At 47.4% G+C, this 15,674-nt stretch overlaps 1 non-coding gene across 1 annotated transcript; it reads right to left on the reverse strand.

The window, feature by feature from the left end:
• Nucleotides 1-5,389: 5,389 nt before the first annotated feature.
• On the reverse strand, nucleotides 5,390-5,462 carry TRNAW-CCA (transfer RNA tryptophan (anticodon CCA)). Its single transcript has one exon. It is a non-coding gene; the product is annotated as a tRNA-Trp (tRNA).
• Between the last annotated feature and the right edge of the window lie 10,212 nt (nucleotides 5,463-15,674).

Genomic DNA, 15,674 nt, shown 5'->3' on the forward strand with positions numbered 1-15,674 from the left:
ATTTATCCAAAGAAAAGGAAAACATAACTTGAAAAGATATGTGCACCCCCATGTTTGTCACAGCATTATTTACAACAGCCAAGATATGGAAACAAGCCAAGTGTCAATCAATGGATAAATGGATAAGGAAATTGTGGTATACATATAGAACGGAATATTATTCAGTCATAAGAAAGAATGAAATCTTGCCATTTGCGACAACACGAATGCACCTTAAAAGCATTAGGGCTAAGCGAAATAAGTCAGACAGAGAAATACAAATACTGTATGATCTTACTTATATATGGAATCTTTCAAAAAAAAATCATGCTTATAGTTACGGAGAACAGATTGGTGGTTGCCAGAGCTGGGGGTTGGGGGTGGGTGAAATGGGTGAAGGGGGTCAAAAAGTACAAGCTTTCAGTTATAAGATAAATAAGTCATGGGGATGTAATGTACCACATGGTGACTATAGTTAATAATACTGTATTGCATATTTGAAAGTTTCTAGGAGAATAGATCTTAAAAGTGCTTATCACAAGAAAAAAATTTTTTGTAACTATGTATGATGACAGATGTTAACTAGACTTGTTGTGGTGATCATTTTGCAACATATGCAAATATCAAATCATTATGTTGTGCTTCTGAAACTAAGATAATGTTGTATGTCAATTATACCAAAAAAAAAAAAAGAGAGAAAGAGACAAAAGAAAAAAAAATAGGAAGAAAGTAAAAAGGTATGAACCAAAAGAAATGAATCAAAATAAACATATAAAAGAGAGTACACAAGTTAATGTTTTAGGAATAAAAACGGGGATATAACTACAGATACGAAGGAGATCAAAAAATAAGAAATCAATAAATAACTTCATGACAATAAATTGGAAAATTTGGATGGAATTAATACATTCTAAGGAAAACATGTTATCAAAATTGAACCAAGAATAAGTAAAAAAATCTAAGTAGTCCTATTACCATTAAAGGAATTAAATCAGTATTTAAAATTTGTCCCACAAAGAAATGGCATTCCTGGATGGCTTTACAGAGGAGTTTTCCCAAATATTCAAGCAATACATGAATGAGATCTCTCTGGAGAAAATATCAAAGGAATTTGCATGGCTAGGAAAGCTGAATATCATAAATATGTCAGTTTCTTTCCAAATTCATCTCTAGATTCAGTGCAATTCCGAACCAAATTCCAACAGGGTCTTTTCTGAAATTTGCAACCAGATTCTAAAATGGACCTGGAAAAAGTAAAGAGGCAAGGTTAGCTTTTTCATTACCAAGAAGAAACACCAGGCAGGGAGACTTGCACTATCAAATATCGATTTATTATAAATTATTATTGTGATCAAAATAGTGCATTTTTGGTGCAGGGGTAGTTAGGCTGACTAATGGAATGGAGTAGAACCTCTAAAACAGACCCCACAAATATATGAAACCTTAATTTACAACAAAGGTGACACTGCAGATCAGTGGGGAAGGATGAACTATTCAGGGTTGGCAAACAGTTTTTGTGAAGGGCCAGGGAGTAAATATTGGTAGGCCTCAAAGCGATGCAACTACTCAACTCTGCTGTTGTAGCAGGAAAGCTGCCATAGTCAATTCACGTCTATGTACTGTAATACATGGGTGTGTATCTAATAAAACTGTATTTGTAAAAGAATAAAAACAAAACTTTATCTACGTACACTGAGATTTAAATTTCATGTACTTTTCATGGGTCATGAAATATTAACTTCTGATTTTTTTCAACCATCTAAAAATGCAAAACCCAGTCTTAGCTACTGGGCTGTATGAAAACAGGGAAAGGGATGGATCTGACCTGTGGGCCATAGTTTGCTGATCCTCAACCAATAAACGGTACTCAAAAAACTGCATAATTGGGGCTTCCCTGGTGGTGCAGTGGTTGAGAGTCTGCCTGCTAATGCAGGGGACATGGGTTCAAGCCCTGGTCTGGGAGGATCCCACATGCCGCGGAGCAACTAAGCCCGTGAGCCGCAACTAGTGAGCCTGCGCGTCTGGAGCCTGTGCTCCGCAACGGGAGAGGCCACGATAGTGAGAGGCCCGTGCACTGCCATGAAGAGTGGCCCCCACTTGCCACAACTAGAGAAAGCCCTCGCACAGAAACGAAGACCCAACACAGCCATAAATAAATAAATAAATTAAAAAAAAAAAAGCTGCCCTCCCAGAGGGGGCTCTTAAAAAAAACAAAACAAAACAAAACAAAAAAACTGCATAATCATATGGACTTTGTGCTGTACAGAAAAAGTCAGTTTGGGGAGGATTTCAGACTTAAATGTGAAAGGCAATATATAAGTTGCAGCTCTCCAGACAAACAGAATGAATAGGATATAGATAGATAGACAGATAGATATATAGATAGATAGATGCAAGAGGAGATTTATTATAGGAAATGGTACACATGGTTATGGAGGCTGAGAAATCCCACCCTCTGCTATCTGCAAACACAGAACAGAAAGCTCGTGATGTAATTCAGTCCAAGTCCGAAGGTTGGAGAACCAAGGGAGCCGATGGTCTGAGTCCCAGTGAAGGCCTGACCACATGGAGGGTAGGGCGCTGGTTTAAGTCCTGGAGTCTAAAGGTCAGAGAACCAGGAACTCTGATACCTGAGAGCAGGCAACGATGGACCTCTCAGCTCAAGGAGAGAGATTGTCCTTCCTCCACCTTCTTCGCTCTATTCAGTCCTTCAGCGGATGGGATGATGCTCACTGTCAACCTAAATAAAACTAGGAGGCCATGTTCAGGCAGAAAGCAGTTATTTGGGATCAAAGAACTGCAATGCAGGGCACACAGGTTTGGATAGCAACCTAAACAGTGTCCTACCAGGGAGTTAAAGTCATGGGTTTTTAAAGGCAAAGAAGGAAGGTTTGCATTGCAAAGAATTTTAATTGGAGCTGGAGGCAGAAGCTAGTCTTGGCTGAACAGGATTGCTGAGGCTATCACTAGAGCGAGGTAACAACCCGTTGCTATGACAAGTTGCAAGTGTTTTTGCAGAGTCCTTGGAATATTTGTGGTTTCACCCAGTTCAAAAGTTCAGGTTCTTGGGCTTCCCTGGTGGAGCAGTGGTTGAGAGTCCGCCTGCCGTTGCAGGGGACGCGGGTTCGTGACCCGCGGTCCGGGAGGATCCCACATGCCGCGGAGCGGCTGGGCCCGTGAGCCACCACTGCACCACCAGGGAAGCCCTAAATGACCCCATTTTATTTCACATTTCGCACCACCCACATTGGTGAGAGCTGATCTTTACTCAGTCTACTAATTCAAACGCTTAATCTTGTCTGGACTCACCCTTACAGACACACCCAGAAATAATGATTTATCAGCTATCTGAGCATACCTTGGCCCAGTCAAGTTGACTCAAAATTCACCATCACAGGCAAAAGTACAAAATTTTTAGAAGGAAATATAGGAGAACACTTTTATGACCGTTATGTAGTTCATATGCACAAAATAATACAGAAAAAAAAGTAAAACACCAAAGGTAAATTTGATTCCATCAAATAAGAATAATAGAGTAAATAAAAAGACAGGCAACACTTGGGAGAAGATACTTGTAACACAAAAACTGACAAAGGATTAGTGTTCAGTATATATAAAGAACTCATACAAATCAATAAGGAAAAGAGGGCTTCCCTGGTGGCACAGTGGTTAAGAATCCGCCTGCCAATGCAGGGTATACGGGTTCGGGCCCTGGTCCGGGAAGATCCCACATGCCGTGGAGCAACGAAGCCCATGCACCACAACTACTGAGCCTGCTCTCTAGAGCCCATGAGCCACAGCTACTGAGCCCGTGTGCCATAACTACTGAAGCCCATGTGCCTAGAGCCCATGCTCTGCAACAAGAGAGGACACTGCAATATAAGCCCATGCACTGCAATGAAGAGCAGCCCCTGCTCGCTGCAACTAGAGAAAGCCCGTGGGCAGCAACAAAACGCAGCCAAAAATAAATAACTAACTCTATTTAAAAAATAAATAAATAAGGAAAAGACAACCCAACAGAAAGGTGGACAAATATATTAACAGGCTTTCCACAGAGGAGAGAATACAAATGTCCAATAAACACATGACAAAATGGGGCACTTCATAAGTAATTATAGAAATGTGAATTAAAAGATCCTAATCTACAGCTACCATGTTGACAAATATTTAAATATTGAGCAGTTATATCTCTGGTATTCTGCTGGTAAGAAGCTTAATTTTCCATTCTTTTTCTAATAAAGCTGAAGGTCATACCCTACAACCCAGTAACTCTGGTCTGTGCTCCTTTAGTAAGTGATAACTTCTATTTAGTGGGTCACAGTCAATATTTTAAAAATCATTCAGTGAAACACAATGATAGAGAATAGGATTTGTCAGAGTGAATTTCATCTTGGTTTTTGGTAAATTTTTTGGTAAGACTTTTACTTGTATACATCAATATCCTGATGCATTGTAAAGTGTATTTCTCACCATGAGTCTTGGTCAAAAAGATCTGAAAGCCTCTGCTTAGAGAAGAGCGGCCCGGTGCTCCAGGAGGCTTGCATGAGGACGCTCGTGGAAGTTTTATCAGCAACAGTGAACACCCCCAATGTCCACTGACCCGAGACAGGATGATTAGCTGTGTTACATTCTACAAAGGGAATCCTGTGAACATGAATGAACAATGACTACAATCCGTCAGCATGGAACCTAATTGTGAGCAAAAATAATCAAATTATAGAATGTATGATGTTTGATTCTGTTTTTACCAAATTAAAAAAATATTGTTAAGGGATACCTTTTTATTTGTAAAAACTTTAAGAAAGCAAGACATTAATAGGCACAAAATTCAGGAGAGTGGCTACAACAGTACTAGGAGGGAGAGAAATTGGGTTAATTTTTTTATAACAGCTTTATTAAAATAGAATTCACATACCATCCACTTCACCCATTTAAAGTCTATAATTCGGTGGGTTTTGGTTTATTCACAGAGCTGTGAAACAATCACCACAATCAATTTTAGAACACTTTCACCACTTCAAAAAGAAGCTCCATACCCTTTAGCTATCACCTCCAAGCACTGCCTGTGCCTCTAGTCTTAAACAATCATAAATCTACTTTTTGTCTCTATATATTTGTCCATTCTGGGCATTACATATAAATAGAATCTTAAAATAGGTAGCATCTGTGACCGGTTTCTTTCACCAGCATGCTTTTAAGTTTCCTCCCTGTTGTAGCATGAATTATTACTTCCTTTTTCTTTGTGGCTAAGTAATATTCCATTGTATGGATATACCCATTTTTTAAAAATATTTATTTATTTATTTGGCTGCACTGGGTCTTAGTTGCGGCACGTGGGATCTCCGTTGCCACGTGCGAGACCTTTTTAGTTGCAGCCTGCGGGCTCTTAATTGTGGCATGCAGGACCTAGTTCCCTGACCAGGGATTGAACCTGGGCCCCCTGCATTGGGAGCATGGAGTCTTAACCACTGGACCACCAGGGAAGTCCCTACCCATGTTTTTTTAACCATTCATCAATATGCATCCACCTTTTGGCAATTATGAATAATGCTGCTGTGAACATTTGTGTACAGACTTTTTTGTGTGTCATGGGGCTTATTTAAGATATTGGTGATTTTCTATTTCTTCAACTGGGTGTTGGTGCCTGGGTATTTTATTGTTATTTCTTATGTCTTACACTTATGACTGTTCTTTTATATAGATATAAGATTTAAGAAAACTCATTAAAAAGTATATGTAGTCTAAGATGTTCCAGGAAGGATATCAGAAATTGATAAGGTTGGGCTTCCCTAGTAGCGCAGTGGTTAAGAATCCGCCTGCCAATGCAGGGGACACAGGTTTGAGCCCTGGTCCGGGAAGATCCCACATGCCGTGGAGCAATTAAGCCTGTGTGCCACAACTACTGAAGGCTGCATGCCTAGAACCCGTGCTCCACAACAAGAGAAGCCACTGCAATGAGAAGCCCGTTCACCACAGTGAAGAGTAGCCCCACTCGCCGCAACTAGAGAAAGCCCGTGTGCAGCAATGAAGACCCAACGCAGCCAAATATAAATAAATAAAATAAATAAATTTATTTAAAAAAAGAAAGAAATTGATAAGGTTTCCTCTAGATAGAGGACCTGGGTGGCTAGGGGATGGGGGTGGGAAGTATAGAGGCTTATCTTTCATTTTATATCCTTTTATAAATTTAAAAAATTACATATACATAAACACAAACACAGTTAAGACCAAAAATGTATGTCTTCCAGGCTGTGGTCCTGTTTGCCAGCAGGCTGGTGTGTGGCCTGCCCCTGCCCCACTCTCTGCACAGTTGGGGGGCACTTTGGCCTCTTTCTTGCCCAGCAGCTTCATGGACAGTACAGGGACAAGCAGAATCCCCAGCCCACCAGCCCTGGCTTTGATGACTGTCCTATGGTACTTGGGACTGATTTTCTGACACCCTGAACAGACTGGATTAGGTGAAAAGCCACAAGCCGCAGCATGGGGACAGTGAGGTTTCTTCCTGTTGTTGCCACCATGCACGACTGGGTTACTCACTATGCTGGCCCCATCTGAAGTTTCTTAAGCTGACAGGGCACAGCGAGTCCTCCTGCTCAGGGAAACAGGGTTCTGATGTCGTGGCAAGGGGATGGCACTGAATGGCTGAAGCAAGATCACATGACTCCAGGCTGGCCACTCAAAAGGTGTCCAGCGTCCTCAAGTCAGGGCTGGCCCAAAGGGCTCTGGCCAACGGTCCAGGAGGTAATTAGCTAAGCCAACCCCGCTATCTCCTTCCATAATGGAGGATGAGAGATACTTCCAAGATTGTCCCCTGAAACCAGAGGAGAATGGAGTGGAGATACTGAGAGGGGCTGCCTCTCCTCGGGAACACGACCACGTGGGCTGTGAGAGCAGATGGTCTGCAGAGAGGGGCGATCGTCAGTCGTCGTCCAGTCTCAGTTCCAGTCCACCTGTATCCTGACGGTAAAGGCCCCCTTTTTGCTGAAAGCCTGGAGGATGTAGGTTACTGGTCCTTGCTTCCCCCCAACATTGCTTCCCCACCACGTGCCCCACAGTGAGGATGCTAAGAGCCCCCGCTCCCACCCACCCCTGCCCAGTTTGCCCAGGATGTAACAGCCCATAGGTGCATGTCGTATGAGAGATACTTATTGGAGGCTTTGGGTAGGATAGCGTTCTGGTGCCTAAAAGGGCAGGCCCTCCATCCCCAGGCTGTTGTGGATTTGGGGTTCCCCTTTGGTCTAGAATAGGTATCTGAACTGTGAGCCACAGGGAAAGGGGAGTGATCCCCTGCCATACTTGTGGCTGTGCGGCTCATTCTCTGTCCATGTGTGGCGGGGCAGGGTGCCTCTGATGACTTGCTTTGTCTTGTTCCATCGGCTTTGAGGCTGGTGGAGAGCAGTCCCAGTTTTCGGGTCTCCTTGGGGCTCCTCCTCCTTGGTGAAACTCCTCCACTTGGGCTCTCCCACTCCGCCCTGCCTGGCCCCGCCCCACCGGGCTTGGCTCCTTTTTTGCCCTCCTCCCCACCACTCTGCCCTGAGACTTGGTGAGTGTTGACCGTGACCCTGACCTCAGCCACCACCAGCTCCTTCTGAAACTACCTCCTAAACTCCGATGGGTCTTCTTCCAGGCCTGCTTGTCGACCCGGCCTGTACCCTGCCCTGCTTCAAGACAGAGCAGTTTTCACGTGAACTTTGATTCATGTTTCTAAATATTTGTATGCCTGGGCAGCATGAGAGGGAAAACCAAACTCTTACAGTAATAAAGGCTGGACATCCAGGCAGCAACACACAGACACCATCTTGACAGAAGGATGGCCTGTCAGTCCAAACTTACAATAAGCTTTTATTTTTTATATTATTTATTTATTATTTTTTTTGCGGTACACGGGCCTCTCACTGTTGTGGCCTCTCCCGTTGCGGAGTACAGGCTCCGGACCCCCAGGCTCCGGACACGCAGGCTCAGCGGCCATGGCTCACAGGCCCAGGCGCTCCGCGGCATGTGGGATCTTCCCGGACCGGGGCACGAAACCGTGTCCCCTGCATTGGCAGACGGACTCTCAACCACTGCGCCACCAGGGAAGCCCAAACTTACAATAAGCTTTTATTTTGAAAGTAGCTCTGTTGGTGGTGATTCTGGGGGGTTTCCTTGTTGGTCTGCAGCTCTGGCACAGAGGGGCACGGGCACAAGCTGAGGCCTGCGGGGCTGGGGTGAGGAGTGCTCCTCTGGGCCGTCCTGAGGGGGCAGGAGTGGTGAGCTCGGGAGGGCAGCCTCTGCCCAGTGCCCAGGCCCACCTCCTCCGTCCCACTGTCCTTGTTGGTGCGACCAGGGAAATGGTTCACAGTGGTGGGCCCTGGTGGGGGCCGCCAGAAGGCGTCCTTTTCCCCCTCTCATCTCCAAACATCGCCGGCCCTTTGCTTTTCCCTCCATCCCTTCATCCTCCTTCCAACCACATGCTCCTTCTTCCTTGTGGCTCAAAACTAGCCACACTTCCTGAGTGCTCACTGCAGCCTGCAGCACGAGAAAGGCTCTTCTCGAATCTGTGCAACGACCCTATGAAGCAGGAATAATTTCCCCCAAGTGTGCACTGAGGGCACTGATGCTCCGGTAAAGGGACTTCCCCAAGAGGCGGAGCGGGCATCTGAACTTAGGGGAGTCTGACTCCAAAGCCCTACCTTAAAAACAATCAATTTCTTTGATTCCACAAGAAATATGTGAATACATTTTCAAATGACATGGTGAGTCTTTTGCACCCTCCAAAGGTGACAGATTTTTAAAAAATATCATGATGAGCACACAGGTTTCAATTACTGGATTTTTTCCATCTATGTGTAGTTATTCTTTTTGATGTTCAAATTGTCCCATCTTGGGCCAAGTTGAGTCTTGACTTCTGTAGTCAAAGGCTTTGCTCTCAACCATGTCTCCTCTCTGCACCCCCCGTGGCAGCGCAGCCCCCTGCTTGGGTGCAGCTGGCTCAGCTGAGTCATGGGGAGGTGGGGTGCCGGCTGGCCTCAGAGTGTTCCTGAGATAGAACTCCTGCGTCAAGGGCGTATCTCGCATTCTGAGTGTGACCAGGGCCACCTACCTCCTGCTCTTGTAAACTCCAGAAGGGCACTGCCCCACTGCCAACTCTAACCGCACTGTGATCCCCAGCCCGGATCTTGGCCTGGAGCCCAGACTTGAGCTGCCCCGGGACTGCCTGGGCTGTTCTGGGATCGTTAAGGGCATAATGTTGGAGATGTTCAGGCCTAGGTTTCAGTCTCGCTCTTCTACTCAGTAGGTAAGGATCTTTGGCAAGTTACCTTACCTCCCTGGGACTCAGCCTCCTCATCTGTCAAGTGGGGCAGTGACAGTTCTCACTCCAAGGAGTGATGGATAAAGTGGGTCAAGTGTTGAGCACTGCATCTGGCACGCTGAGCTGTGCAATTTGGAGCTCCATCCCTCACGAGAGACACACGGGCCTGGGGACGAGGTGGGTGGCCCTTTAGGAGACATTTTAGACCTCCTGGGAGTCAGAGATTCACTCGCTGACACACACATGCTCTGTGCATACAAAGCACTCACACCCAGCTTGTGTACATCACTCTGACCCACTCCCATGCTGCACGCCCACCCACACAGCCTCCTGGACTCCCGTCCTTCTCTTCTTTGTCCTCTGAAGAGCTCCTTTCCAGCCCAGCCATCTCAGGAAAGAGAGGGGCTTCTCCCCGGTGCGAGGAGAGCTCCCTGCCCCCTGTTTTCTACAGGTGATGAACACAGGAAGCCTGCAGGCTGGACTGGGGCTCCTTGAGGGTCAGATTCTAGAATGTTCCCTGCGAGGGCTCACCTCTGCCTGTCTCTGTTTTTCCTGTCTCAGGCCAAGCTGAGACTGAGTCTGGGAGACCGGTTGGAGATTTCTGCTTTTGGTTGTGAGCTCTGGGCCTTCTCTTTGGGATGTGGCTGTGTGGTCCGTCTGGCTCCCTCAAGTGAGGACAGGTGCTCGGTTTAAGCACCAGGGTTGAGGTGGAGAGTGGGAACACCTGTACGATCGTGTGCGCGCTCTCACTTCAGTGCCTGGCACAACGGGCACTCAACTGCCATTTCCTGAACGCATCGTGCTCTCCCCCGCAGGGTGTACCAACGGCTAGTCTTCGTTAGCAGTGAGCTCGTGGAGAGACTGTTGAACTTCATTCCGTCAGAGAGTGGGGTTCAGTTCCAGGCAGCCTGCTGTACCTGGGAAGCACCCCTTCATGGGTCCAATCTCCTACGTATTAGCTGCTCTGGAGGGACAAACAAGAGTGAGGAACAGCTATTTCCTTCAAATAGTTTACAACTGGCTGCACCGCGTAAGGGAAGGCGCGTGGGCCTCCCAACTAGACAGAACCAGTTTGGAATCCTGGGTCTTCTGCTCGCTGCCTGTGCCACTTGCACAGGTGACTCCCCCTCGCTAGTTCAGCTGCACCCTCTGCAGAGCAGGTAAGAATTCCTACCTCCCGGGCCGTGGAAGGATGGATTGAAGGAGGGCCCGGAGAGGCACTGGTGCAGCGCTGGGCCAGGTGCTGGACCAGCCCCCTTTCCTTCAGGGGCATCACAGCATTAATGAAGATGCCCCACCCGGGAAACCACTCAATAGCGGGGAGCTGGAAACCTGCATTTAACGGCACGTTATGTGACCATTAAAACAGCTGTTCAGCAGGTGTGTATACACATGTATGCATATGTGTAAATATGTAGGTTTATTTTCAAATCCATTTTTAAAAATTAGGCTTATTGAGGAACAATTTACAAACAGTAAAATTTACCCTTTTTAGTATACAGTTCTTTGACTTTTGGCAAACACATATAGCCGTGTAGCCATCACCACAATACAGATATAGGAGAGTTCCCTCACCCCTAAAGTGCCCCCACGTCCCTTTGTTGTCAACCAACCCCTAACCCCCAGCTCCTGTGATCTTTTTTCTGTCCCTATAGTTTTGCCTTTTCCAGAACAGAATCATACAGAAGGTTGCCTTTTGTGTCTGATTTCTTTAACTTAGCAGAATGCGTTTGAGGTTCATTTATATTGTAGCAAAATACAGTAGTGACAGGGCTTTGTTCCTTTTCACGGCTGAGTGGTATCCCGTTGGTTGGACGTCCCACCCTTTGTTCATTCACCACCTGAAGGACCTTTACGTGGTTTTTGACTTTTGACAATAATGATTACAGCCACTATAGATGTTCCCATACAGGTTTGTTTTGTATGCATGAACATAGAGTTTAATTTCTTTTGGGTAAACACCTAAGAGTAGAATTGTGGGGTCATATGGGAGGTGAATGTTTATCATAAGAAATTGCCCAGCTGTTGTCCAAGTACCTCACAGCAGTGTAGGAGAGGTCGCCCTCTACCCGGGAAAGGAAGAAGCCCATCTCAGAGCTTAGGGGCAGAAAAGGGAAAATGAACCCAGAAGGAGAGACTCGGGGTTGGGGGATCCCTGGGAGCGGAGATGGAGGAGACAATGTGTTTTTCTCATGAAAAAGAATACATTCTTGGCAACATATTTTCATGCCTATGTTGATCTTGTTTCCTCCACCCACCCCTTCTCGTTATGATCTGCAGCCCCAGCAAAGCTTGGTACTGCCCCTCCTGGTTTTGACTCAGAAGAGGGTCTCTCTGCCCCCATCCCTGCTCCTATAGCTGGAGTGAGCTGGGGCAGAGACTTTTAAAAATGCCCTTTTGCAAAGAAAATCAAACCGGTGAACTAAAGTTTAAACGCACACACACAAGTGAATTTAGAAGCTGGTCATTAGGTGAACCGGCTGTTCAGAGATTGGCGTTACACCGCAGGCTTCCTGTGAGCCCTGCTGCTTCCAGCAGGTCCATCGGCCCCTCCCTGAGGGTTCCAGGCGCCATCACCTGGCCTTCTCGTTCCAGCTTCCCGGAAGCCTGGATGAGGCAGGAGGCCGGGGTCCCCTTTAGAGGCGAAGCAGAGAATTTAGAGCTGGGAGAAGGTGGACAACACCAGGCCCAATCCCTTCAATTTATACATGATAAAAGCAGGTGAGAAGAGGAGGGACTTGCTTGAGGCCACACAGAGAATGAGCCCCCGGAACCTCAGCAGACAGTGGCTGGGCATCCTGGGCTGGGGTGGAGACAGGGCTATTGAGTTTCCCTTCCCTGCCAATATTTGTTTCCTCTGTGGTTGCTCTGAAGAGGACAAGGACCAGATGGGTCTTTCCGGAGCTGAAGGTTCTTGGCGTACATATCCGTGTTCGGACTCCTGAGGGTGAGTGTGACCTCTCCTTCTCCTCGGCTGCAGGTCACTCATGTGGTCATGACTGTAGGCATGAAAGTAGATGCCTGGCCGCCAGCTCATTGGGATCCTGCCGGCCAGAAGCAAGCAGGAAAAGCAGTTAAGTTCAAGGAATTGTCCTGACAGCAGCCATTTAGTATAGAGGAATCTTACTTAGCCAGCAGGCATGGAGTTTGCTTTATTAATTTCACTATTTCATCATCCTTTAGGCTTTAAAAAAAATTTTTTTTTGGCCGCACCCTGAGGCATCTGGCATCTTAGTTTCCCGACCATGAATGGAACCTGTGCCCCATGCAGTGGAAGCTCAAAGTCTTAACCCCTGGACCACCAGAGAAGTCCTTAGGCTTATTTTAATGGAGCTAAATAAAAGCACAGGAAGAGTTTTTTTGGGGAAATGCAGACTAGCGTGAATTCTATTAAAGACACAGTTCAGCTCTGTTATGGACTGAATGTGTCCCCCCCAAAATACATGTTGAAGCTCCAGCCTCCAATGTGATGGGATTTGGAAATGGGCTTTGGCAGGTAATTACATTTAGATGAAGTCATGAGGTTGGAGGCCCCCATGATGGGATTAGTGCCCTTATAAGAAGAAGAGAGACCAGAGCTCTCTCTTTCCCTCTCCTCCTTGTGAGGACACAGTGAAAAGGTAGCCATCTGCTAGCCAGGAAGAGGGTTTTCACAGGAACTGAATCTGGGAGCACCTTGATCTTCAACTTCCCAGCTTCCAGCACTGTGAGAAATAAATGTCTGTTGTTTAAGCCACCCAGTCTGTGGTGTGTTGTTATGGCACCAGAGCTGACTAATACAGGCTCCTTCCCAGCTACACTGAGGTGCGTCTGGGCTGTTCACTGCTATTCTCAGGTTTTCTCTTGGAGGGCTGTGTTCTTTTTATGGTGTGAGGGTACAGGAGGGGCAGGGGAGACACACCTGTGATGGACAAGAACCAGAACCATCTGCCTGCCAGAGCCCGGGACCTCAGCAGCTGGAATTGTGTTGAATATTCTCAACCACGCACGTGACTCAGCCACCAGTGACTGCTGGCTCCCAGTTCCTCCAGTAACTCCCTGTTTCTCTGGATTCCAGGAACCATTAGCATTATGACCTCCCTCTGCTCTCCACATCTTTCATGTGCCCTGTTACTTTCATGCCCCCGCTCCCGCTTTCTCACCACTTGGGTTAGCCATCTTCCCACAAGGTCTGATTGCACATGCCCTCTTGCGGCTACTCTTCCTGCATCCACTCACTTCCACCTCTCAAGCTGCTTGCGGCTCCCAGTGCAAGTTCCCGAGAGAGAATCTGATTGGTTCAGCTCACCACATCCTAGCTCCGCCTACCTATTGGCTGTCCTTGGGTCAGGTGATCCCACTAGGCCACTCAGCTCTGCGGGAGGCAGCGTGGTCACATAGTTCAAACCTGACAGGAGAGGCAGTTTCACTCGGAGGGGTTTGTGGGTGAGACAAGCATGATTGGTTCAGGGCACCCAGGGGAGGGGGCAGGGCCAGCACCAAGCTTTGGCCCCTGGAAAGCTGCTGAGGTCCTGGGTCTTGTCCCAAGGGACATTCATTGACTGGTATTAGAGACTGGAGCTCACATCTCTCGTAAGATCTGATTCTCCAGTCTACCACTACTATTTGGAAAATAAAATCTTTGAATCCAAACTTTTCATTTATTTTTTTCATGTCTCAAATGTCTGTTTCTTTTTTTCTTTCTTTTTTTTTTTTTTGCGGTACACAGGCCTCTCACTGTTGTGGCCTCTCCCGTTGCGGAGCACAGGCTCCGGACGCGCAGGCCCAGCGGCCATGGCTCACGGGCCCAGCTGCTCCGCGGCATGTGGGATCTTCCCGGACGGGGACACGAACTCGTGTCCCCTGCATTGGCAGGCGGACTCTCAACCACTGCACCACCAAGGAAGCCCTCAAATGCCTGTTTCTTTAGAAGCCATCAGGAGCAGTGAGAGAGAAGAGGGCTCTTTCCCCTCCACCTCCACCCCTCACCGGGCCAGATGTCCTGTCTGCGCTGAGGGCCCACAGAGTGAAGAGGAACAGCTCCAGCACCTGTGAGGGGCCCACTGTGGGTGCAGAACCGGTTCTCTGAGCAAATCCAGCTGAGCTATCAGCTTAGGCACAGCTCTTGGGCTTCTGTTTGGTCAATAGCGGAAACCACTGGAACGTTCACATGAGCTCATGTTAGCTACTCTCCCAAGCCTCCCCCTCAGGTTATGATGAAAGCAAATCTCAGACCAAATTCTGTCACACACCTAGGCATTTATTAAACATGTGTTCACCAAAGAAGCACTGAGCCGTCCGTCCAGCCTGTTCTGAAGGCAGAATGAAGACACGGCCCTCGTCCTTTCAGGAGCTGTGACCACACGTTGCATGACAGGCTCACTCAAAGCAGGATTCGGGTGCCCAGATAGCATCAGGCAACCAGAATCCAATCCAGAGCCCGGCACAGGCACGCTGGGGATCAAGCTCCACCCCTAGAAAAATAGTTTCCTCTCTCACTCTCTGCACCTGCCAGGGTGGAGAGTGGCTCTAACATATTTTAGCCAGCATACATCTCCTGAATGGCACTCATTTCACCAATGAGAGATCTTGTCTAGCCCCTGTTATCCTGATTATTAAGTCCTTAATTTTTCCAAGGAAAAACCAGTTCCAGCACTCAGTTTGCTAATTTGAAAAACATCTCTTGATTAGAGTTAAAGATGGGTAAGAGCAGCCACCTCTTTCAGACATGGTGCCAGCCTACTGCCCCAGGGTGTGGTTTCCTGCTTAGAGAGCTCGCAGAACCTGGGGAATTCTTGGGAGACCCTAGCTTCTGTCCCTTTTGTTTTTCAAGCAGCAGGAGAATGTGTATAGGACCGAGCATGACTCTTTTCTGGAAAATCTCAAAGAAAGAGGCTGGCTAGAGCTGCCCAGAGAGCAAAGCCAAGAGGAAGGGTGTGGAGAGAGTAGTCTGATGGTGGCAACATCTGCCCTGAGGTTGGGCACAGAGCCCTCTGCCTCCCATGCCTTCCCAAAGCGCCCAGGAAAGCTGACCCTCTTGGCCTTCGTTTGCAAGTCCCCCACGTCCCAGTTCAGCATCCCTCTCCTGACCTCCTACTGCTTCCCCCATTCCCACTCCGACCACTTATTCCAAAGAGACCATCCACCGCGGCCACCCCTGGCACCAGCCAACAACCCAGGGTCCCACCTACACATGCCCTCTCACACAAACACACTCACACCAAGACTTACCCATCCCAAGCTCCATTTCTTCCATGCCCTCCCAGAGAGCTGAAAGCCATGGCAGGACTAATTTTTACTAAAATGCTTTAAAAGAGATTGAATGCAAATGTTGTTTGGGACAGCACCTTGAATGGGACAAAATGCTGAAAACTGAATTCAGTATGGCAAATTCAGGCCCCAGGCTTGGGGGCCTTCCCCCAAA

The sequence above is a fragment of the Mesoplodon densirostris genome, chromosome 7 (genome assembly GCF_025265405.1).
Source record: "Mesoplodon densirostris isolate mMesDen1 chromosome 7, mMesDen1 primary haplotype, whole genome shotgun sequence".
Lineage (NCBI taxonomy): Eukaryota > Metazoa > Chordata > Mammalia > Artiodactyla > Ziphiidae > Mesoplodon > Mesoplodon densirostris.